At 54.6% G+C, this 14,154-nt stretch overlaps 1 long non-coding RNA gene across 1 annotated transcript; it reads right to left on the minus strand.

The window, feature by feature from the left end:
- Positions 1–4,742: 4,742 nt before the first annotated feature.
- On the minus strand, positions 4,743–12,799 carry LOC123383203. The gene is made up of 3 exons (XR_006592694.1): positions 8,777–12,799; positions 5,518–5,677; positions 4,743–4,790 (listed from the first exon to the last, which is right to left on the minus strand). It is a non-coding gene; the product is annotated as an uncharacterized LOC123383203 (long non-coding RNA).
- Positions 12,800–14,154: the final 1,355 nt, after the last annotated feature.

Here is a 14,154-nt window from a genome sequence, read left to right on the forward strand (position 1 = left end):
ACTACCTGGTGTCTGGGGAGCCCTGACCACAGGAACAGGGTCTCCCTGTGGACAAAGCAGTATCTTTCCCACCTCCTTGGTCTCCGCAGGGTGGCCAGAGATGCTTCTCTAAGTTAGGCCCACCCACACGCGTGCTGCCACACTGGCTCCACTCACGGGGCTCCTTCCCCTGCCCCTGAGCACAGGGCAGTGGGGAGCTGCCAGCATCCCTACCCCCTACCTGCCCCTCCGCCTCCTCCCCATGCACTGAATCTTGCCAATCCAGGGAAGATGGGTTTTCAAGTCCCTAAAGGGGAGATGAGCCCAGAGAGGCGAGGAGAGGTGGGCGGGCTGGTCTTTCCTGAGCTGAGAGGGCGGGGCCAGGATCTGACCCCTCCCTAGGATTTCCTGAGCAGCCGTTTTCCCGGTTCTTAGCTGGTGGCTTCTGTTACTGCTCGACCTGCCCATCACCAGGACGCCCCTCGGGACAAAGAGCAAGAGCTAGTTCGTCTCTTGGGGCCGGTTCTGCACCCACGGCCCCTCGGGTCTCAGGATGCACAGGGGGGTCCTTGCGGGGGGGAGAGGCGGGCCTTCCTTGCCCAACGGAAACTCCACGATCCACTTTGATTGGACAGGCCCGAGTCACGTGTTGCCAGCCTCCAGCCAATCACTGTCGCCGGGCAATGAAGACTCCGATTGGCTCAGCCCTGAGTCTGGGGGTCTCAGGGAGGCGACCCTGGGATACAGTTGCCACAGATCGGGGTGGGTGGCTGGGGGCCACGGTCCACTGTGGGCTTGGTGCGGGCTACGGTCGACAGAGAAGGCTCAGATTTCTGAGCAAGGCAGGGTTTGAGTCAGCACAGAGGACCGTGGGCAGGGAGAGAGGAGAGCGAGGCAGGTGGGAGCCACAGATGAGCTGCCTCTGCATTTTTTCTCCACTTTACATCCTTTCTCAAACGCTGGAGTGCGCCCATCTGAGTGTCTGGAAATTTGGTGCCTCTAGGCGGGGGTTGCCAGATTTAGCAAATAAAAATACAGGACGCCCTGTACAATTTGAATTTCAGCTAGGCAACAAATAAGTCTTTGAGTTGCATGTTCTTTGCAAAATTTGGGACATAATTGACCAAAAAAAAAAAAATCATCATTATTTATCTGAAACTCAGATTTAACTGGATGTCCTATATTTCATCTGGCGATGCTACAATTTAGGCTCTCCACTTGTTTTGAAGTATCCACAGACCCTTCAAAGAGAGATCAGGCTCATCTGTGTGGATGCGGGCAGAACTTACACCCAGCGGGCGTTACCCCCCAGAATGGAGATTTTCCAGCTCCGTGCGATAAGGAGGGCTCCAGCGGCCAGCCGTCCGTCCAATGGCAGAATGACTTGGATTTCGCTGGAGAAAGAGAGGGCTGCCTTCTGGTGGAACAGGTGTCCCGCTCCTTAAACCCCCCATGAGGAGTCCGTCTGGATTTTCTCAGCTGGGATCTCATCTGTCAGAAGACCGTGCACTCTGAGACCTTCTCTCTCATCTTCCGTCTGTAGGCGGGACCAGAGGGAGGCAGTGATCTGAGAAAACACGCCATCCATGTAAAAGGAGACTTTCCCTTGGGAGGGAGGGGGACTGTCTCAAGTTGTAGACTTAGATCACCAAGGAAGCAAAAGTGTTGACAAGGCATTTAGCCACATGGTGCTTTAATCACACTAATGAGGAACCGATATTTAATTGTATATAAAAGAAAACCCCAAACAACTGATTTCAGCAGGATAGATAAGAAGTTTGTTTCTCCGTCACAAGAGGTGTCCTCAAATAAAGCAGGTAACATACGGCTGGTATGTTAACTCCAGGGCCATCAGGCTCCAAACCTTCCTCTCCTCCACCTTCAGTACAGACATTCATCTCAAGAGTCACCTCACAGGTTGGGGCGCCTGGGTGGCTCTGTCGGTTAAGCACTGGACTTCAGCTCAGGTCATGATCTCACGGTTCGTTGGTTCAAGCCCCGCGTCGGGCTCTGTGCTGACAGCTGGGAGCCCGGAGCCTGCTTCGGGTTCTGTGTCTCCCTCTCTCTCTGCCCCTCCCCTGTTCATGCTCTGTCTCTCAAAAATAAATAAACATTAAAAAGAATTAAAAAAAAAAAAAGAGTTACCTCACAGGTCAATAGTGGCTGCTGGAGTTCTTGCCATTGCCTCCACATTCCATGCTGGCAGCGGGAGGTGGAGAAAGGACTACGGGGTATCTGTCCCAGCCAAGTCAGCTCCTCTCACACAACCATCTTAGGAATCTGACACAGCATTTTGCTTCCTGTCTTCTTGTCCGGTGCTTAGCAGCTTGGTCACTCCTGGCTGTAAGGGAGCCTGGAAAACGTAGTCTTTTAACAGGGTGCATAGCCTGCGTGAAAGAATGTTATAAAGGAAGGAAGAAAGAAAAACGGTGCGTGATGACCTCCACCCTCTGTGACAAGTAAAAGACAAGTAATAATAGGAGGGGCCATTTTACTCCCCGGTCGCCTGACTTCCGAGTTCTTAGGTGGCTCTGACCCTGGATGGGCAAGATGGGCGTTTTACATCAGCCTCGACCACCCAGGAGTTCAGGCAGGTGCCGGGTGCTTCCTCTGGCCAGGGAAGGGATTCCTACGTTTTGTGGCGGGTCGCCCGTGGCCAGCGGTCTTACGACCCTTTCTCCAAGCAGAATCTTACCCGTGTGGACACCACTGGAACAGGAGCTACGCTGGGTGAGGCCCTGCCCTGGAGCTCGTCGGGATGCTGGCCTGGGCTAGCCGTCGGCAAGCCCAGGCCGCGGGAACAGGGCTGGAAAACCACTGTACCGGACAACTTCGGGGGCCCCTTCCTGTACGAGGCCCAGCGACGCTAAGGGCTGGTCGCCACAGTTTTCATTCTCGAACGCGACCTCGGAGAGAGGCCTCCTGGCTTCCTGGAAGGTTCTATGCTTACAGCCACTCACAGCTAGAGGACCTCTCAGGGCTCAGGTTTGGATTTGGGAATTCGCCACTGCTAAAACGAATGTCCTTAAGGGGTAAGACCCCAGGGGGAGCTGAGGACCGTCACCCTCACCGAGAGTCTGGGTCAAGGCCAAGGACACGGTGAGCACTACAATAGGGTTGAGTGGCATGCCTCCTTCCCACAAGAAATTAAGGGCTTTAAGCCGTAGCCTCCACCATCCCCCCGCCTGCCCCCGTTGGCACTGGGGTTCCCAGCCCTGTCTTTATAGCCCTTCCAGCCAGAGAGGGACAGCCTCCTCGTCCTGCCTCATTCACCTGAAAACCGATTAGGAAAAAGGGCAAAGCCTGAATATGGCCCTTTGTGTCTGCCTCTCAGGCTCTACCGAATTGAGTCCGGCTCACGGGCTTGGTGTCCAGCCTGGGGGTGAGAGGCCAGAGCCCTCGTTGTGTCTGTCTTCATCTGGTTTCCCTTGGCCTTGGGCATCTTGATGGGCTGGTGGAGGAGGTTCACAGAACACAGACTTGGGTATCTTGGGTGCCCAGACCTACCTCTAATCTTTCCACTAGAGCGTGAGGAACACCCCCGCGCACACCCACGGGTGCACACGCTCCAGGGGGTAGTTCACGACGGAAGGAGGCTGCTTCCTCCAGGGAGCCCAGAGAGCGAGCTCTGCAGGAACCCTCTCGCCTCACCTGTACCCCCAGGGCCCAGCACACGCCAGCACACAGTAGGTGCTTCATATGTGCTGGGTGAGCAAAGGCCAGCAAGGGGTAAACGGTCGGGGCACATCATGAGCAGTGCACTTGCCTTGAATGGCAAACACCCACAAAGGAAAGAAAGACTGGCTCGGAAAAGACATGTGTGTCCTTTTTACTTATTTATGTGTTTATTCATTTATCATTTATATTCTGTCTACCCCTTGGAAAGGATTTGAGGAGTCTTACAATATTAAAACACAGAAAAGAAGCCAACATGAAAAAAAGAACCGACACAAAATAAGGATAATTTAAAAGCAGCAGGAAAAAAAACCATATATATATATATATATATATATATATATATATATATATAGCAGATACTTGAGTTGAAGTCGCTCCTGTCTCTGAGCTGTTCGTTTAGCATCCAGGTGCCTGGAGGTAAAGAGGGAGGGGACATGGCCATTCCCGACAGCACGGATGGATCTAGAGGCTGTTATCCTGAGGGAGATGAGTCAGACAGAGAAAGACAACCAGACAAATACCATACGATCTCACTCCTATGTGGAGTCTAAAACCCAGGACCAGTGAACAAACAACAACAAAATAGAAACAGTCATAAATACAGAGAACAAACTGGTCGTTGCCATAGGCTAAGGGGGTGGGGGGGGTGGGTACAATTTCTGGAGGGGATAAAGAGGTACAAGCTTCTGGTTATAAAATAAATATGTCGCAGGGATGGAAAACACAGCATAGGGAACAGAGTCAATAACACCGTAATAACTGTGTGTGGTGACAGAGGGTGACCTCGCTCATCGTAGGGAACATGGCGGTAACAGACAGAACTGTCCAATCGCTACTTTGTACACCTGAAACTAATATACTGTACGTAAACGATGTCTCCGTATTAAAATTTTTTTAATCTTTATTTATTTTTGAGACAGAGACAGAGTACGAGCACGGGAGGAAGAGAGAGAGAGGGAGACGCAGAATCCGAAGCAGGCTCCAGGCTCCGAGCCGTCAGCACAGAGCCCGACGTGGGGCTCGAACTTACAAACCACGAGATCACGACCTGAGCCGAAGTCGCCGCTCAACCGACTGGGCCACCCAGGCGCCCCACGGTGTCTCCATTTTTAAAAGTCATCACAGATTACCACCTAAAAGAGAAAGAGGGAGGGGACCCACATTTAGTCCCCCAGCTGCTTAGCTCACCGAGCCCCGAGGACAGGCAGGTGTGATCCTCCTCCGGCCCTCGTGCTGGTTGTGACACTTCACGCCTTTGTCGAGATCACTGAGAGTGGCTTCGGGAGCGCCACCGTAGCCGGGTATCAGAGGCAGGCGGAGGGACTTTGGCTGGGGCAGGAGCCAGCGTCTGTCTGAGCGGGAAGGGTCTTTTGAGGCTTGGCCAAAGCTGTTCCCCTGTGTCCCTGGGAGGTGGGGGGGGGGCATCAGGATGGCCTGTTCCCCAACGCGTAGCTCTTGTGACTCCCGCGCCTCTGGGACAAGAGGGGATGGGGAGAAAAGGACTGTGGGTGATGCCTGTCCACGTGCCCCAGTGGGCTAGGGCCACACGAACGGTGGGAAAGCGTGGGGACCGTTAGCGATCGGTGAAGATGAGCGGGGTCCTACAGTGAGGACCGTGCTGGGCTCTGTGGACCTGGGGAGGCCGGGACTCCTTGCCCATCAGCAGTCCTGGCCTCACGGGGACATGTGAGGACACTGGGAATATCACCCACCTTCGACCAGAGCCCTTCACCCTGAGGAGTGAGGGTCCTGTCCCGCCTTCACCATAAGACTGCCACCTCTCCCTCCCCCCTCCCCACCAAACGGCACTGACAACCTCTTCTGCTTTTGCTTGCACACCCCCATCGACAGGGAACTCACTCTCTTCCTAGGCAGCTTGTTCCATGTTGCACTGTCGCCGGCATACTAGTTGCACACTTGTCTCTGGCAGGACAGGGTGGAGAGTCGGGACAGAAGCTGCTGGAGAAAGCCAGAGGAGGGGCTCGTTCAAGTCTGTCTTCCTCGGCTGGACTGTGGGCTCCTTGAGTGCAGGGGATGGGTCCCGGCCATAGTGACATCTCCAGCCGTCAGCACAGCGCGCGCCCGTCCCACACACGGGGATGGAAGTCAGGAGACGGGGGAGCAGAGAGGAGAGGCAGGGGAGAGGGAACATGAGTTCTTCCTCATATTGACCGAGAACTTGCTTCTACTCATTGACCTTTAGGCCATAAACAAACGGATCAACCTCTTCTCTGCCTGACAACGCTTGTAGAATGTGAAGGTGACAATCGTGTCCTGGGCCCTAAGGCATGTTCCGGGGAAACTAGCCTTGGCCTTCCATCACCCCTTCTTGCGGGACTCCACATGGCCCACCCTGCACACGGGGGAGAGGCAGGGCAGAAGCCAACTCCCGGGCACTTGGTACCAAATTCGCTTTTTGTTTCTTAGATAGACTTGTTCAGTCCTGGCTATAAGCCAAGCACTGGGCTGAGACCTTTCCCTGAGTTATCTCTGTTAATCCTGACGATTCTATGAGTTTCTGTGATCATTTTTGTCTTCGTTTGACCTGTGAGAGGCTGAGGGCCCAGAGCTGGTAAGTGGGGGAGGGCTGCCCCACGCTCAGGTCCCCGTCCCCCACCTGATGCCCCACTGTCCCGCCCTCCCTGGCCTGTCACGCACTGTTGGAGGAGGGAGAGACACCCCGTCCAGGGTGCCCCTTGCTCAGGCCCCAGCGGCATGGTCAGGGCAAGATGCGTGGACCGGGCCCCTGCTCTCTCTGGGGCCGCTGCCCCATCCCAGGTTACAAAGATGCGTGGGCTGGAGTAGTCTGGGCCCGGGCCCCGATTTGTCATCATCTGCACACCCCTCAGAGAGCTCCTTGAGGGGCGCCTGAGTGGCTCAGTCTGTTAAGCCTCCGACTTCGGCTCAGGTCACGATCTCGCAGTTTGTGGGTTCGAGCTCCACGTCGGGCTCTGGGCTGACGGCTCGGAGCCTGGAGCCTGCTTCGGATTCTGCGTCTCCCTCACTCTCTGCCCCTCCCCCACTTGCCTTCTGTCTCTCTGCCTCTCTCTCTGTCTCTGTCTCTCTCTCAAAAGTAACTAAATATTTTAAAAACTTAAAGAAGCTCCTTGCATTTTAAGAAGAGTGAGCTTGGTGTCATGCAACATTTTTCTGATGAGAAGGAACAGCCAGGGCCCCAGGATCAATCCAGGAGTCCAGAGTCTGGCTCCTTTCAGAAGCTGCCAGGGCAGGGCTTTCTTGGGCAGGGCAGGCAGGCTATAACGATGAAGGGTGACCCAGGCGGTGGCTCTGAGCCACAGGTGGTTTCCAGGGGCCGGCGGCAGAGCTCGGCACAGGGCGTCTGGCACGAGGGCGGCCTCCCCAGAGTGGAAGGAGCCGGTACTGGACTCTAGGTGACTGGGGAGGAAGCCCGGACACCCCCAGATGGCTGCAGGCATGGCCCCCAGGGTGGCCCGTCGGGAGAGCAGAAGGCTCAGACTCCGAGACGTGGCCGCAAGATGCATCTCGTGAATGGGTGTCTCCACTCCCCAGACCTGTCTTAGCCTTTTGCGCAGGTCTATGTAAAAAAATCAGTTATATAAACTATGAAGTAAAGCAGGGAGTAGATACACGCACTCGGGAGCACGCGCGCGCGCGCGCACACACACACACACACACACACACACGCTTCTTGCTGGTGGCTCTGCCCCTGCTTGCACGGCCAACCCTACCTATTCTCCAGGCACGGGGAGCCTGCGTGCACTCTTTGAAAGTCCTAGCTCACCTTCCCTCGCGGTGGATCCCGGAGGAAAGTGATGTTTCTAGTACACTGCACAGTCAAGGTGCCTGAAACAGAGAGCATGGCCTCCGTCCCCCAGCTGGTGAGTGGTTCACAGGGTTTGAACCCATGTAGCCAGTTCCAGCAGCCAGGCTCTTAGCTCCCGGGTCCCTGGGGCTCGCCTGGGTGCCACCTGTCCCCGGAGGCCCCCCCCCTCCTCCATGCCTGGGTGCCACCTGTCCCCAGAGGACTCCCCCCTGCCTCCATGCCTGGGTGCCACCTGTCCCCAGAGGGCCCCCCCTGCTTCCATGCCTGGGTGCCACCTGTCCCCGAAGGGCCCCCCCCGCCTCCATGCCTGGGTGCCACCTGTCCCCGGAGGGGCCCCCCCACCCCGCTCCATGGAGTGGGCCCATCCTCCGTGTTTCCCGGTCCCTCCATTATGATGATGTGAGCCCCCCTACCCTGGTTTCTGTTTTTCCCACTAGACTGGAGCCCCTCCGGGGAAAGAACCCTGTTTCTGACGCCTCCCTGTTTTCTAAGCACCGAGAAGGGACTCGGTTACGGTTTATCGTAGCTGTGGGTGAGCTGCCCAACTTCAGACCTGGCCCTCGGGGGATGGGTTAGGCACCGGAGAGAACTCGAGGCCAGTGTGTGTGTGTGGGGGGGGGGGGGTAACCGTTAGGGTGTGTGTGTGTGTGTGCGCACGTGAGTGCGTTACTACTCCTTGCTTTACTTCAGTTTATATGGCTGATTTTTATATCCCCAGTAACAGTACTTAATTTCATAGTTTGAAAAACTTTATGCGCTATCATACCTGAAATATTCTTTTGTAACTTCTTCAGAAATTTTCACTGATTCACCTGTGTCGATGTGTTGAGCTACCACACGAGAGTTTTCTATCGTGTGCAACTGCACAAATAAATTTTAATGTGGTAATGTCTTTATCTAGGGACGCCTGGGTGGCTCAGTCGCCTAATGTCCACCTTCGGCTCAGGTCATGATCTCGCAGTTTGTGGGTTCGAGCCCCGTATTGGGCTTACAGCTCGGAGCCTGGAGCCTGCCTCGAATTCTGTCTCCCTCTCTCTCTCTGCCCCTTCCCCACTTGTGTGTGTGTGCACTTCTCTCTCTCTCTCTCTCTCAAAAATAAACATTAAACCATTTTTTAAAAAAAGTTGTGCACCTGGGTAGTTCAGTTGGTCAAGCGTCCAACTCTTGATTTCAGCTCAGGTCATGATCTCACAATTCACAGGTTCAAGCCCCCTGTCGGGCTCTGTGACAGTGCAGAGCCTACTTGGGATTCTCTCTCTCTCCCCCTCCTTCTGCTCCTGACCCCCCCCCCCCAAAATAGTTAAATAAACTTACCAACAAAGTTAAAGTAGCCTTGGCTTCCGGAACATCCGTGCAGAGCTTTCTTAGGGATCCAGGGTGAGTGACCCTGAGTGTGGTCAGTGATTGGCCAAGTTTGAGAATCAGTTCCCTTGCTCATTCTTGTTCAGTGGCATCGGTCCCATCACAGGCACACTGAACACTTTACTTGCCCCAGGAGAAAGGAAGTGGACATTGAAGAAGAAGAAGAAGAAGAAGAAGAAGAAGAAGAAGGGGAAATGAGACAACTTGAATCTCTGAAGGTCTACAAAGACCAGTGGTGGAGGCATGACCTGTGCTTCCTGATCTATTTATGTTACAAAGTCTTCGTTGAGACACCAGTCCCTCGGTGCAGGAACCTAACGTCTAGGACAGATCAACAATGGGTATGGCATGGGATGCCCCAGATGAACTCGACGCCTTGTATTCTGAGCTCCCCGTCTTGGAGGGTGTTTGCTCAAATACATACAAAAAGCTCCCAGAGAAGCCTGCACGGCAGCTAACTAGAAGATGAAAGGCCATCCCCTAGCAGATGCTGCAGCGCGATGGCTGGGACCATCACTCTGCCCCACGCTTCCCCTTACTCCGCTCCCCTGTCCCACTTGGGGCTGGTTGTTGCACAAATCTCGCCCATCCTTCCGAGAACACCCGCGGGGGTCTCCTGGCCGCCCACCCAGGCTTGCCGAGAGCCGTGGCTGAGCAGCGGTCCTCTGAGAGCTTCAGGGCGGCTCATCTCTGCTGGAAATCTGCTTTGGGACCAGAGTGGCTGTCGTGGAGTCCTACTTGCTTATGTCAGCAATGGTCTCAATACATCATCATTAGATTGGCTGCCGGTGGCGTGGGAGGCAGGGCGAGGGAGAAAGCCATCAAATGCTGGTTGTCAGTAAATGTCAGGAAAAAGGTCCATCAGCAGAAATAGCCGGGGCACACGTAGGGACTTTATTTATCTATTTCCTTTTGCTTAGCTTTGGTTTGAATTGCCAGACTCACTTTTCAATCTCAGGGCGGGGTTACGCCATGCAGGATACAGGAAACTAAGAAGAGAGAAAGTCAATGTTAAGTCAGGCTTTTGTGTGTGCACGCTCTTTTATTTTTAAAAATTACAGGTGCACAAATGGGGGGAAAACCCACACAAACAGGTAGGATTTTTGGTTTGAGCTTTGGGCAAATATTGGTTTATTACTTACATCGGTACAGTTAGACATGGGGCTTTACCACTCTAATCTTTAGGTTGAACCATATGAAAGGGCCGGCCTCGTAAGTGAAAATGTCCTAAAGTTGGTATTTTCACAGGATTCAAATGAACTGTTGGGGGAGGTCTTCAAGAGGACGGGATAGCCAGTTGACTTGTGAGCTGGACCCAGGAAATCAGAGGCTCCTTACCCCCTCTGCGTCCTTGGGATGTGCACCCTGCCTTCCGCTTCCCTAGTGGAAGCTGTTCCCAGGATTCGTCCTGGGGAGAGTAAGGTGTTGTTGAGACCATTTGGACTCTTACGCGATTGAACCCCATTAAGGCCTCTCCATAAACATTTAAGATTCTAGAGGGCGGGTGCAGAGATCCACTCATCCGAGACAAGCCTGGGGAGTAAGAACCTTTGCTTATTAAACTGCCACCTACCTGTGTGGAGTGGCTTGTCCCTTTCCTCTGTCTCTCCTAAACTCCGTGTACACGGGCCAGTCTCAGATTCCACCCCAGTTCGCTTTGAACCAGCGCTGAGACACTGATTTGTGTCATTACTCGATTAACACCTATTTCCTGCACTGATGGGAAAGTTCCACGAAGACAGAACCCATGCTTGTGGGTTTATTTGTGTCGCACTGAGACTAGCATTGTGTCTGGTAAATAGTAAGCATATGTTAAATATGTCCAAAAAACTGACAAAATGAGCCAAGGAAGGGGAGTGCCAGGCCTGTGGGAATATTACCCACCGAGCTGCGGTATGTGATGAGCCCCAGGTCAGGAGTCCAGGATGAACAGTCTGTGGGATAATCAGCATGTTAGGCAGGTGTCCCTGGTACCAGCATCAGAGGGACAGATGTGGGGGATTTCATAGCCTGTGACCTCTGTCACCAGAGGAAGACAGTCTCATTGGAGGAAATTCCTGGGGAACAGTTCTGATGGGCCTGGGTTCGGTGGCCTTCCCAGCCCTAGGAGAAGGGACAGGGGCCGTGGAGGCCCTGATGACGGAGCTGGGGTGGGAACGGGTGGGGTCCAGGGGGGATGGGGGTGTCCTGGTACAGAATGCCACAAATCCACCACGGAGCCCGGGGACCCAGGCTGGGGGCTCCTGAAAGCTAGTGAGCCGAGGTGAGATACACAGACACACAGAGACACAGAGAGACAGACAGACAGACAGACACATACACACACATGCAGAGACATCCAGAGAGACACAGAGAAAGAGACAGAGGGATTGAGAGAGACAAAGGTCTGACCCGGAGAAGCCAAACCTGTTATTAGTCCGAAGAGCAAGTCCGAGGCGAGGCTCCAAAGACAAAGGCAGTAAGTTGGGGGCCAAGGGAATGTGGGAGCAAGCCAGGGGTACCCGTGAGCACCAGGTGAGGGGTCCCCGATGCGTTCTGCGCTGGGTGAGCACCCGCGTATCGGCGTGGCCCGGGGTCTCCTGACTCAGACCATCTGCTGTAGCGTGCCTGGAGGGGAGGGATCGGAGAGTCCTCCCTGAGAAGCCAGGGAAGGCTCCCCGGGGGAAGTGAGACTCCTTTCACGAGCCTCCTTGTTTCCCTGAGTTGAGCTGGCTCTGCTTTCCTCTCTGGACTCATCTGCCCCCACGTTGTCCTCCGTCACTGCTGCTTCTAAGGGCAGAAGATACAGGGGCAAAATGGTGCCCCTGTGGGAGGTGCCGGCCCCCCACTGGGCTCTCCTGTAAGGACCGATTTACACATGACTCAACACTTCCAGTACCATAGGAAGTTTGTGTTGTTAAACCCATCTTATAGGAGAGAAAACGGAGGCTCAGAAGACGCACTTACCAGGAGCTACACAGCCAGGAAGTATCGTGACACTGATTCAAAAGCAGGCCATCCTGACCCCCGCGCCTGTGCCTGAACTTCCTCCCTGTGCTGAGAAGGACTGGGGTGGACGTGAGATCTGTTGCCGTGTAACCACACAGATCACTTTCTTGGGGGGCAGGGTCTTGCCTTTCCCTCCAGGGACTGGCGAACTCTGCAATTATCGTTAGAGGTAGCGATGTTGTTTCTTAACCCTTGTCAAGAAGATCAATTAGCCAATCTCCATAGTTCCAGCTCTCTGCAAACTTTAATCATTTGGCAATTATCGGGTCTTTCAGCCCAGTAATTATTTTCCTTGCTGATCCCTTTAATGTCTCCTGTTCCCCCGGTGACCTTGCACGTGGTGGTGAGGAGGTGACCCAGGGTAATATGAAATTCTGCGTCGCAGGCGCTGCGGGGACGTGGCCGGGAACGCGAGGGGAGCAGAGGTGAACTGCGTGTGCCCGCTGTCGAGGAGGAAGACCTGGCCGAGATGTGCCAGAGGGTCCCCGGGGGCCGGCAGGGGACCAGACCCAAGTCCCTGCTCTGCATCTTCGTCTTGGTGGACGTCGCCTCGTTTGTCAAATGGTAATGACGGGCCTCTGCTCGGGATATTGGGAAGATCTCAGGAGGTGATAGCTGGGACTAGCTGGGGACACAGCACCAGCCTCTCAAATTTCCGTGTCCTTGAGCGCGAGCACTGGCAGCGATCCTGTGAAGACGAGGCTTCTGGCCTAGTAGGTCTAGGGCGGGGCCTGGGACTCTGCGTTTCTGATAAGCTCCCTGGAGATGCTCCTGCTGTATAGACAACACTCTGTGAACCCAGGGCATGAGGCGCTGCCCAGATGGGCAGAGATGGGGATGGTTATTGGTGAGACGAGGGGGCCTAAAGCACAGAGAAAGTTTGCCCACAGAAGCGAAAGCGCAAAGTGGGTCCAATGTGGTAGAAAGAGAGAGAGAGAGGTGGGGACCCCAGACTCAGTACCATGAAGGGACACAGAATTAGGTTGGGGTTGGTGTTTGCATTTAAAAAAACAATTAACATTTATTTATTTTTGAGAGAGAGAGAGAGAGAGAGAGAGAAGGACAGAGAGAGAGAGGGAAACACAGAAACCAAAGCAGGTTCCAGACTCTGAGCTGTCAGCACAGAGCCTGACGTCGGGCTTGAACTCACAGACCGCGAGATTATGACCTGAGCAGAAGTCGGACGCTTAACCGACTGAGCCCCCCAGGTGCCCCGGTGCTTGCATTTTTTAAGCTTCTATCATGTTCCAGGGGTTGTCAGGTGATACACTGCGCACCAGGAAGAGAGATACTTGTGAGTCCTGTTTCATCATGGACCAACCTGATATGAGAGAGGTTCGGTGCCTTGCCCGGGGCCACACGGCAATAAGGGATTAAGCTGGGCCAGAGCCTGGGTTATGGGCCCTGAGCTCATGGTCTTTCTCGGTGTGGAGGCAGAAGGGGGGGTGTATGTGACAAGAGGCACTGGCATTCCCTGGGAAACTGGGGGATGGGAGCCTTTGCTCTTGAGAAAATGCACCCACTGGGCGCTCTCTTCTCCACTCCACGGGTCCCGGGGATCCACCCGGTTTCCCTGCCTCATCACTGACCCACCTCTCTCTCCGCCCCTCTGCACATGCAGGCCTGGTGGCAGGGGGCATGGAATCCCTAGCAGGGTCACAGGGCTGTCTCAGTGTAACCCTCTTACTGCCTCCCTCTGGAAACAACCGGCAGCAGGACTCACAGAACAGGGATGGGGCCCGGTGGATGCCGGTCTCATTTCCTGCGGGCCTCGTGACAAAGTTCCAGCCAGTGGGTGAGAACGGGAGTGGCCTGTACTACCTCTGGGCCTCACGTTTGAAGAGGAGATTGATCGCCTCCCCCAGCTAATGCCCCCTTTGCTCCAGTTGGAAGCCAGCCGTGGACGGTGACTGGCTTCGAGCGTGCGGGCCCCGGGCCCTGAAATCCCCTGTGGGACCACGCAGCCGACTGCCAGACCCACTCTGCTCCCGACTCAGATGGAAACGGTGTCCCCCCGCCGGACCTCTGTGGCTGCGAGCCTCTGTGTTACAGCAGCTTAGGCCACCTACCCAACACACGTCCGCCTGGCAGGGTGGAGTCTTAACGCGGAGGCTTCCTTTAGCCATTCCAGTCTTTCCTTCCTTCAGGGGGGCTGTTTGAACCTTCCTGACCCGGTCAGTCCTCTCTCTGATTTCCGCATGCGACACTGTTAAGGCACTTTGAGTTATAATTTTGCATTTATTGTCGTCAGTCCATCGCCAACACGCCTGGGCCCTGATGACAGGGAATTCATTTTTCTTGTTTTTGTTACCATTATCACGACTCATCGCTCAGTGTGGTCT

Source organism: Felis catus, chromosome F2, assembly GCF_018350175.1.
Source record: "Felis catus isolate Fca126 chromosome F2, F.catus_Fca126_mat1.0, whole genome shotgun sequence".
NCBI classification, from domain to species: domain Eukaryota; kingdom Metazoa; phylum Chordata; class Mammalia; order Carnivora; family Felidae; genus Felis; species Felis catus.